This window comes from Echinops telfairi, unplaced genomic scaffold (genome assembly GCF_000313985.2).
Source record: "Echinops telfairi isolate 266 unplaced genomic scaffold, ASM31398v2 ScPeMD7_7417;HRSCAF=8455, whole genome shotgun sequence".
NCBI lineage: Eukaryota > Metazoa > Chordata > Mammalia > Afrosoricida > Tenrecidae > Echinops > Echinops telfairi.
In genome coordinates, this window is record NW_022111317.1 from 7,333,022 (window position 1) to 7,344,535 (window position 11,514).

Sequence of the window (11,514 nt, forward strand, 5' to 3'; positions counted from 1 at the left end):
CGGCCATGTGGTCCTCTCTGTGGACTGGCTGCTCTAATCGGGAACATTGTCCTCAAGGCCTGGTGGGCCAGGATGTGCTCCACTCTCCTCCTCCTCCTCCCGTGAGCTCTGATCAGATATGTCCCTCTCTCGGAGCTGCAGATTCAATGCCATCCTTTGAAATAAATTCTTCTTGGGGGAGGGGCAGGTGGGATCACTTCTAAAAGTCTCTTTGTGACCATGGTAGTTTGGTGATGGCTCGAGAAGGCCTCTACACATCCTGAAAAGGTGTCAACTAGCAAAAGCTAATATTTGTACCCCTTGGCTGGGGGGTTTGATTTCAGTAAAGTCTAGTTCCCAGTGTTCCCCTGGCATCAGTTCCTCGAATCCCACTCCAGGTTGTTCAGGGACTGAAGAGCGAGCATTTATCTGGGCCCAGGTGGTGTATCTAGATACTAGTCTGCTAATCATACTATTTAAGTTTGGGATATAAAACTGATTCCTGAGTAACTCACCAAGTTTGTTTTTCTAAATGTGTTGCTTGGTGCTTTTGTTGTTTTACTGACTTACCTAATGCCTCGGGAAACATGGTCCTACTGTCTGGGAGAGTCCACCAACCTGTGGCTTTCTCCACGGCTAAGTTGTTCTTGGTCCAAGCGATTTCTTCTTCGGTGTAATGAGATAGTTGAGGTAAGAGAGGTTCTGGCAGAAGCACTAATGTTAGTTCCAGCTTGGGAGGGTCCAACATGGCCACCTGTTTGGCCTTTTCACCAGCTTTCAGATTCCACCTGGTTGCCTTTGAATTGCCCTCTGGTGCCTGCTGGTAGCCATATGACTTCCAACAGGACAAGCATCTCTACCTTGTTTTTGATTTCCTTTCTTGCAGAAGTTAAAAGCCCCTTTCCCTGTAGATGGCGCCATGCACTTGATCTGTGGCAAATGCATATATACTATCATAAAAATGAATCCTCACTTTACTTTTACCCAGCGAAGTGTCTCTGTCAGAGCCACCAGCTCGGCTTTCTGGGCTGGGGTGTTGCACGGCAGAGGTGCTGACCAAACCACTGGGTTTAGAGAAACAGCGGCATCCCTGACATACCTGGTGCCATTACTGATGAAGTTGCTTCCGTCCATGAACATCTCAACCTTGGCATCCTGGAGAGGCACATCTGTGAGGTCTGGTCTTGCCATGTGGACTGATTTAAGCACCTCTGTGCAGTTATGGTTTGTTTTTGCTGCTGGCAAATGGGGGGCTGGATTTAAAAGAGTCCTTTATAAACCTTATTTGAGGTTGATCAACAGAAGGGCCCGACGTTCGGTAATTCACGCATTTGTTATCCATCGGTCAGGTGGATTTCAGAGTCGTGTTTCCACCAAGTGAGGGGCCAACACAGCCAGTTTTGCCCCATGGACAGTGTGTCAGCATCTTGGACTAGCAGGGCTGTGGCTACCACTGCTAGTGGCTGCATCCAGATGCCATAGGATCTGGGAGACAGGGAGGCAACTGGGAAGCCCCAGGGTCCCAATTTTTGAGTGAGGATTGCCCTGGCCACTCCATACCTCTCATGCAGAAAAAGAAGGGAGGGTTTAGAGACTTATGGGAGGGGAAGAGCTGGAAAAGCACTAGAGTCTTCGTTAAGTCTGACAAGGCCCTCTGTTAGGGTCTACCCATTCCAAAGTCCCATTTCCTTTTGTGGCTTGATAAAAGGGTTATTTCTGCAAAGCCCAAATCCACAGTCTGCAATAGCCAACAGTTCCCAAGAATTCTCTCACCTGTCACTTGGTGGGAGGCATGGGGATGGCTGTGATGGCTGACACTGGACAAGACGCTCTGTCCCTTAAAGCAGGTGTATCCCATGTAAGTAACTTGTTGTTTGCTTACCTGGGCCTTTTTTAGCAGAGTCCTTGTAGCCCAGTTCCTGCAGGCAGGCCGAGAGGCGTTTGGTGTCCAGCCTACTAGTAGTTTGGTCATCAGCCTCCAGCAAAAGATCATCCACATGTGGAAGTAGAGTACCCTGAGGCCATTGAGTCTTGAAGGCTGCCAGGTCTAGGTTCAAAGCCTCATTGAACAGGGTGGGGGGATTTTTTAACCCTTGTGGGAGATAGATCCAGGTTAATATCCCAGCCACCCCTGCCTCTGGGTCTGTCCACTCAAAGGCAAAAATAGGGTGACTAACTGGGGCCAAGGGAGTGAAAAAGAATTCTTTAACTCCCACACTGTGTACCATTGACACCTGGGGCCAAAAGGCTTAACATTTTGAGCATATGGGTTGGGGATGGTGGGGTGTATAGTCTCTACCCATTTGCTTACTTTCCATAGGTCCCAGACAGGGCACTAATCTTTAGTGCCAGCCGTGGTTACTGGCAGCAGAGGGTTGTTCCATGCAGACTGATACTTGGTTAAAATTCCCAAAGCCAGGGGTCAAATAATGTGTGGAGTGATTCCCGCCTTCGTCTCTTGGGGCATGGGATACCATTTTATCTGGATTGGTGAGGCACTTGCCTTGAGTTGTACGATGGCTGGGGGTGATGGACCAAACCAGGAGGGTTTGCCTCTGCCCATACCCTGGGAAAAGTTAACTTGGTGGACTCCAAACACTTGTCAGGTGCAACCCCTTGTGGTGCCTTGGCCGGTAACAGGTTCAGACAGAGGGCAGGTTAACAAGATAGTGGGAAGTTGGATTGACAAGCAAGCCCCTTCATCCTTGAAGGAGACATGGCCCAGAGTTTCTGAAGTAGGTCACAGCCCAACAGTGGGTATGGGCAGTCAGGCATTAAAATGAAAGAATGGGTTTCTGTGTAGTTACCCAAGTTAACAGTCCTTTGAGTGGTCCAGTGACACCAGGAGGGTTTCCTGTGGCTACTTGGACTACAATGGAGTCCGAGGACAATGGTGCCAAAGGTGAGGTTCAGATGGAATGGGTGGCTCCTGTGTCTACTAAAAAACTAACAGGTTTGTCCCTTATTTTCATTGCTACCCAGGGCTCTTGGGGGCTTAAGGGAAATGAGTCTGGGCTCCCCTATTCCTGAGGGCTTCAATTATCGAGAACAGGGGGTGCTTTGCTAGCTTTCTTTCTTTTAGGGGCACTCAATTTTCCAATGGCTCTTTTCTAGCAATAAGCACATGGAGCCCTGTTTAAAGGATTCCCGTTTTGGAAGTTAGCCTTAAGTGTGTTCCTGTCTATTAATCCCTCTTGCAGGGCTGTCAGATTCCTTCAGGGTTGTTAGTATAACCCTTGCCATGGCCTTTCGCTTTACCTCACTTGGCAGGTCTGTTATTATAAACTTTCCTAGCTATTTTCACCAGTTCAGTCAAAAATTTGCCCTCAAAACCTTCTAGCTTTTGTAATTTTCTTTTACTATCTGGGGCGTATTGAGTTACAAAAGCCAAGTTTGGGACCTCTGGATCTGTAGGGGTGTAAGTCCGATAGGCCTTGACAAGCCTTTCCCAAAATGCACCAGGGGACTCTGTGTCCAGCTGAGTGATGGCTGTGGTTTTGGAAAGATTGGTCAGATTCCTAGTAGTTCCTTTGATACCAGCAAGCAAGAACTATTGGTAATCTAACAGGGTCTTGAGCCCTTTGAGGTATTGGGGTCCCAATTAGGCCCGATCCAGAGGAAGGCTTTCTCCAACTGATCTTGATTCTCCTTGGTAGTTCTTCCCCGGGGGCCCAATACTGCTTTTTGTGCCTCTTGGCGTATACGGTCCTTTCCTTTGCAGTGCACAACAGGATCAGAATTTGTTGACAATCATCCCAGGTGGGCCTATGGGTTTGAAAAACAGACTCTAAGAGGCCTACCAAGGCTTGAGGCTTCTTAGAAGAGGGCGGTACTAATCCTTCCAGTTGTATAAATTACTGGGGAGGAAAGGAGGATGCACCATAGAAAGCCTGCCATTTGGCTCTCTCCTGGATGGGGGAGCCTTCCAGAGAGGGTGGATGGGGTCTCCCAGAGGGGTCTTACTCTGGGTATGATGGGGGAAAGGATTTCTGCTTTACCCCCCTCAAGGCGCTGCGTTTTGTTGAGGGGACCGGGCATAAGTGGGTGGGTGGCCATTGCCCCCTGGAACTGGGAGAAGCGGGGTTGCGGAGGGTCCGAAGGATTTGGTCCTTTCCCCCATTCCCATTGGCTGCGAGGTTGGTGACAGAACACACGCTCCTGCTTGGAAGGCACATTCCTTAAGTCAGTCGGGGGGATTCTGGAACAACTGAACATCGATGTAGGGCAATGGGTCTGGGTGCCCTGGGTCTCCAGTCACGTGGCTCAAGACAGCTAGAGTTATGTGGGGGTGATACATTCCACGTTCAAGCCACCCTGCTCCAAAGGTGGCCCACTCTAATTCACAAAAAATGTGGAGTCTGCCAGGACTTAATTTAACTCCATAATCCCCCATATAAGCTTTTCTAAAAGTAATGAACATGCATGGGAGGGGTGGAGGTGTCTTTCCTTTCAAATGAATATTTCCCATTGTCTCTTCCTCCTTATAAAATAAAATAAAATAAAAGGAATGCGTACAAACAAATTTCTAATTGGTCAAAATCATACAAAGCTCCTTGCTGAAACAAGTCTTCCACCCAGTCTAGTACAGTCCCAAGTCATGGGCCTGAACTTGTAAATGTCTTGTGAAAGAACCCCCAACAGAAAATCTAAGCAATGCAAACTGCAAAGTCTGACCGCTCAATTATTTTAACCAGCACTGCAATCATGTAAACAAAACCACAGTCCCGGATAGAGTAATCCCAAACAAGCCTTCTGAGCCCTGGTAGGTTAGATGAATAATCTGTTCACGTATTCCACCCAAACCCCAGGTCTGTAACTAACACCACCCGATGTCTTTCAAAAGACACCACACAAGGTTTTAAATTTATAAAACAAAAACGTTTTGTCCTGTCTAAAATTCATCTACTTTTAGCCAACAATTAAAACCTGCCAATCAAAGCATAACAACGAAATGAAGCTTTTGTCCAGCTGTCCAGTCAGCCACGTCTGTGCCTGTGAGGCCAGCAGACAGCAACCAGTCACTGGGAGGGAGGAGAGGAAGAAGACATAATGACAGAAAAGTTTGGGGTGAGGGTGGGACACCAGGACACACACACACACACACACACACACACACACACACACACACGGAAAATGACCAGGCTGACCAAGTTACACAAAAAGACACACAGCCATGGCTAACCAAATTTCCAGATTTGTTAAAAAGCGGCGGTCTAAAAGAAGACAAGCAGCCAACGTAACCAGTTTACCAGGTTTTCAAGTGACATCCAGCTGAGAAGGGCCTGATGCCCTTCCTAGTCAAACGGGTGAGACTGGCCTCACAGATTCCCTTCCAGAGCTTCCAGGCAGGAGACTTAAGGGGAATTCCAGCATCCCTGGGCGGCCACTCAACTGGGAAGGGATGAGTCTGGGACCCTGGAAATCATCAGGGGAGCTCCTCCTGGACATCCCATACTTGTAGGAGCAGCTGCCCCATGGAGGCATCAAGACATAGTGGCTTCCTGGTCAATGCACCAAAATGTTGTGTGTTCAAATAATATGAAAGACAACGGTATTATCCTTGGTAAAGTAGACCGGCAGTGAAAAAGAGGATGAAACTCCACAAATCCATTGGTACAGTGGCTGCAGCAGTGGACGCAAACCTGACAACAACGTGAGGACGGCACAAGACCCAGGTGTTCTTTTGTTCTGTTCTACATCGACTTTCTGACACTTAACAACAACAATATGAAAAGAAATAGAGTATAATGTCTGAAACCTAGCACATACCGAAACGAATACCAGTCCTTTTGGAATGACACAAGTGTAAAAAATGAACAAATATGTTCTAATTTCAAATACCTAAATGCCCAACAATAGGGGAGTTTGGTTAATTAAATGATATACAGGGACAGCTTATTTTCTATGGATGCTATGGACAAGCACAGAATTCACTGACATGAAAAAACTATTCCTGATATCATAGAATGTAAACAGGGCAAAATCCGTGACTCCTCTGACCGCAGTTGTGAAAGGAAAAACGCAACTGTTGGTTGCTACTTTGATCGTATTTTCTTGTTTCGTTCTCTCACCTCCACCTGTAGCCTTCAACAGCTCTCTCTTCTGTTACCCAGGTTGGTTTGCCCTGCCAGCTCTTCCAGGGCATCATTCTGTCTGAACGGGACAGTGGTGTAATGGGGATGTAGTGGGGGGCTACGGCTACCGAATCCACAATCACTGGGCGCTGAGGGCAGACCACAGTCTGTAGAGGAGATCGCCAGTTCGGCAACAATTGGTCAGATGATTGGTGAGAAGATGAAAGACAATCTCCTGGAGAGGAATCGTGAGCCCTCTGTCACAGATCTGAAGTATGGCCAAGCCAACAGAAGGCGCCTGAGGCCCTCCTTAGGATGATTCCTCTCCCTTTGGGAGTCGTGCTTGGAGTGAGGTGAGGCGTCTTCCTCAAGCTCCCAGCTGTGTGGGCTGTGTAGCCAGAGAAGAGAGCCACTGGCCTAGGGCGATGTACTGCAACTTGTGTAAACGTGGGCTCTCATGGACCAGTGGGCTTGGAGTCAAGACAACTGATTATCGATCCCAGAATTCTTCCTAATCTACTGAATGTTATCGAGCAGATCTTGTCTCCTCTTGCCTCAGTTTCCCCATGTGCACAAAGAGGGTTTTGATGGAGGAACTCTGAGTCTGGCTGACGCTCACCGTTTGGCCTGATGGCAGCTCTATTTGTCATGGAGAATCTGGGTGACCTAGGACCTCATTTAGTTTCCTAAATCTCCAAGAAACACTCAGGCCCAAGGTCGATGTTTGGGAAGGTCATGTCCCCACATGTGAACTGTGCACACCTTTCTCATTCTGCTGCTCTGCCTAGCTTGTGACTATCCACCAGCCATCACATTATCTGTGGACAAAGCCTGACAACTGTCATTAGAATTGGTGTTCTCCAGGAAAACACCAATTATGAGTGTCACTGGATTTATTGCTCTGGTCAACCAGGCCTAACACACATGGCCTACCTCTCTAGGACTGAGAGAAACTGCTAGTGCGTTGTCGTTGTTCTTGTTGTGAGGCACCATCAAGTACGTTTTGACTCAGAGTAACCTCATGTACCAGAGAACTAAACTTTGCCCGGTCCCCAGCTATACTTAAAATGGTTGTATTTGAGTCTCATTGTTGCAGAGCCACTGTGTCATTTCATTTCTTTTATTTCACTGTTCTTCGACTTTACCAAGCATAGTGCTTTTTTCCAGAGACGAGTCTCTCCTGATGACGTGTCCAAAGTATGTGAGATGAAATAGCGTTGCTTCTAAGGAGAATTCTGGCTGTACTTGTTTCAAGACAGATCTGTTCTTTTGGGAGTCCATGGTACTTTTAATATTCTCAACAGCATTACAATTCAAATGCATCACCTCTTCTTTGATCCTCCTTCTTCAGTGCTCAACTTTCACATGCATGTGACCCTGTGACAATATCATGGTGTGGCAGTTACAGAATTTCACGTCAACTTGAAGATACATAAAAGTGTAGGGGTGGGGCTTAGCCTGTCAATCAGTTGATTGAGAGCCAATGACCTCACATGGAGGAGTGACTGAGATGCATAGCTTGCTGGAGGCCAGCCTCTCTCTTTCTCTGTCTTCACCTTTCGGCTGTGGGTCCCTCTGAGAGCTGCTAGAGCCCTGTGAGGCTTCCATCGCCATTGGATCCCCGTGGCTTTGTACCCACCAGGCTGTGATAGTCCTACATCCAGCATCATTGCATGCGGCTGCGTGAGTCTGAAGAGGGACTTAGGGACTAGTATTAGACTTATGGACTTGAGTTGTACTGGGCTTGGATGTTTTTAAAATATGTAGGTACTTCTTGATTTAAAGCTCTCTCTTTATTTTTTCTGTTTTACAAATTTTGAGTGTCACTGGATTAATTTCTGTAATCAACCAGGCACTTAAGTCCTCAGAGAAATTTCTTTGTTCTTTAATACTTTAAAGAGGTCGTGTACAGCAGATTTATCCACTGCAATGCATCGTTGGATCTCTTGATTGCTGCTTCCATGCCTATTGATTGTGGATCCAAACTAGGTGAAACGCTTGAAAACTTCAGTCTTTTCTCTGTTTTTCGTGGTGTTACTTACTGGTTTCTTTGTGGGAATTTTTCATTTCTTTACACTGAGTTGTAATCTATATTGAAGGCTGAAAATCTTGATCTTCATCAAGAAATGCTTCCAGTCCTCCTCACTTTCAGCAAGCAAGGTGGTGAGTATAAGACAACCTGAACAAGCAATTAATGTTGATCAGCACTCCCTATACTACAGATGCCAAAGTAACCATTGTACCTCCAAGCAATCTTAAAGGTACTGCTTTATTCTCTGCAATTTATAGACCAAGAAACAGGGAGGGTATGGTTGTTGTCTCACAGCACTCAGCCAATAAGTGGAAGACCAGAATTCTAGTCCATCTTTCCTTTTCCTTTCTGCAGTCTCTGCCCCTTAACTCCGCACCACAGCACAGCCAGGATTCCTGATGTAAGAGACGGGGGGCCAGGACCCTTGATGAGATCGGGATGAGGGAAGGAACAGCTGCATTGGGGAGAGAAGTCAAGAGTTTGGAGGTGGTCATGGGATGTTTGCAGGACCCTATCAAACCTAGGCAGAAACATTGAAGATAGCTAGATACGAATTTGGATATGGTGGTTGTGATTAGGAATTTTCTGAATTTCTAGATTGTACCTTGTCCACTGAGCCCAAAGTTTCATTAGACCCCCCTGTGCTTCTTCCACTTCCCTTCCCTCCGCACAGCTCAGGTAGAACCTGGGTCACTTCATAGTCATCAGCTTGGCCCTAGAACTCTGTCTCAGAGAAGCCAGCACAACCTCTCTCCCTACCCAAACCAAGTCAGGAGCAAATGTCCCCGCGCTGGACGTCCACTCCAAAGAACTCGATTGCCCATCCTGTCAGTTGTCCAATCAGACTTGAACAATCCCATACTAAGCAGCTGCCAAGGAAATGCAGCTCTTGGAGACTCAGTCAGCATTCTCGCTGAAAGGGGTCCCTGGCTGGCCAGCTGGGAGCTGAAAGTGGATTTCTTAGGGAGGGCAGCAGAAAGAACATAGCGACTGGGCTCGTGGGAGGGGGAAGAGTCACAGAGTTTGCCAGGGACACTGTGGTAGTTATAACGTGTCATGTCAACTTTATATATAGCAGTTTATTGGATGTCCCCTACCTTTCCCCTTCCTATTGCTTGTATATCCCTAGATGTCCCCCTCTCATTGCTGTATAACCTATAGTGCTATATAACCCTTCCTGTGACATGTCTTTATCTGTGATTAGTAGGCTTGCACGCCCCCCCCCACCCAAATATATAAGCCTTGGTTAGTAATAAAGATCTCCCCTCTCTCCATGCTCCCCCAGTCCTCACTCCCTGTTCCCTTTCCCCTTGTCCTCCTCCCCCTCCCCCTCTCTCCTGCCCTCCAGTCTCCCATCCACCAAGCGGGGCTGAGGTGAGCATGCTACCATGAAATGTGTCTGACTCCATTATTTCAATCTCTCTTCTATTTCTCCTTATTCTCTATCACTTTATTATATAGATATATATAGCGATTTTTTTTAAACCATACAATTGCACCTATTGAACCCTTGATTAGTTGTGTGGGGCTGGTCTTCCCCTGCAGGATGTTTGCTTGATCTATAATTACCTCTTGATCTAAAGCTCTCTCTTCCACTGTAAGTGTCACTGGATTTATTTCTCTAGTCAACCCAGACTACCACAGACACTGAAAGCAGGGCACGTGTTTTGCAGGTCACAAAGCACATGCTGGACGGAGCTGTGGAATTGTGCTTGGAGGCATCGGTTATGCTGGATATTCTCTTTCTAACAGTTTGCACCAAAGCCACAAACAGCCGGGAGGAGACACGTCTCCTGCCTCAGAAGCAGCTGTGGCAGATTCCGTGAGCCTCACACAGCATCTTGCACACCGGCACCTCTTCAGTTCCGCCTCTTGTTTTCCCTCTCATGACAAGACCAAATGATCAAAACATGCAAACATCGATCCCTTCAGAAAGGTCTTCCACCCTGTGCTGTGGTCTCCGGGAAGGAAAGAAGAAAGGAACAATAACAGCCATCTGTGGCCCTCGTTTCCAGCTGTGTGACCTTGGGGAAGTTCTTGACTCTCAGAGCCTGCGTCCCGTGGTTTAGAAGATGGGTCGTAATCGACTTTCCAGTGATGTCTGAGGGGCAGATAGGATGACACATCAGACACGTCTGGCACAATGCCTGCTAGATAGCAAATTCTCTAGGCGTTTTCAACGTTATTCTGTGTAGAGGTAACATTGCCATATTTTTAGCATCATTATTTTTCCCCCCAGGACACAAAAAGGAAGCAAACAAACAAACTTGATTACTTCCCGGTATCATCCTATCACCTGGTGCTTCAATTTATTTAACCCTTTTCAGCACGTAACACACTCTCTCAGATTCCTTCCAATTATTTCTCTCACTTGACCACCTTTTTAACAAAGTTAAAAAAATTTTTTTGGTTTAAGACCATTTAACTGGGGGCTCTTACAGCTCTTGTAACAATCCATACATCAATTGTATCAAGCATATTTGTACATATGTCGCCATCATTATTTTCTAAATGTTTTACATTCTATTTGAGCCCTTGGTATCAGTCCCTCTTTTTACCCACTCTCCCCACTTCCCACCCTTGTGTCCCCTTGATAAATGATAAATGATTATTAATTCCATATCTTACACCCACCGCTGTCCCCCTTCCCCCCTCTTCCTATTGCGTGTATACCCCTAGACCACCCCCTTCCATTACTGTATTATCTATAGCACAACCCCTTCCTGTGACGTAGGTCTTCACCTGTAATTAGGGGGCTTGCATGTTCCCAGAGAATATAAAAGCCTTGGTTAGCATTAAACATCTCCCTCTCTCCACGTGGACCACCAAGTGAGAATGAGGAGAGCACTGCTATTATGAATTGTTTCTGACTCCACTATTTCAATCTCTCTTCTATCTCTCATGCTCTTTATGACTTTACTATAATCTTTACTTATTATCGCTGTACAATTGCGCCTACCGGTCCCATGGTGATGTGCTAGGGGCAGGCTTCCCCTTGCAACACACACACCAGCAAAGAGTTAAGCCACAGTTTTATTAAATCATAGAGTCACTTCAAAAGGAATCAAGCCCGTCCATCTCTTCAGTTAAGAACACCTTAAGCATAGATAAGATACAAGGGGGTGCACTCCAATGGATCCCCTCCACTCCCAAAGCTATGTATTTAATTCTTTTCTCCCAAACAATCTTATAACCTTCAAAGTACTCTGCATGACACTTAATACATTTGTCAAGTCTGTGATTTCCTTCTTGGAAACACTTTTCAAACTCATCTGTTTGGATGGCTAAAAGCACCTCCCTCAGTTTTTTCTTCACCCTTCTACATTGTCAAGTCTCTGTTTTTCCATTCATTCATGAAACAAAAAGAAGTTGCATGGATTAAGGTCAGGTCAGTAAGATGTGTGGGACAAGAGAGGCATGCTTTCCTTT

The 11,514-nt window shown here is 46.5% G+C and overlaps 1 pseudogene; it reads right to left on the reverse strand.

The window, feature by feature from the left end:
• Window positions 1-1,435: 1,435 nt before the first annotated feature.
• Window positions 1,436-11,514, reverse strand: part of LOC101645675 — a 19,779-nt pseudogene continuing 9,700 nt past the window's right edge.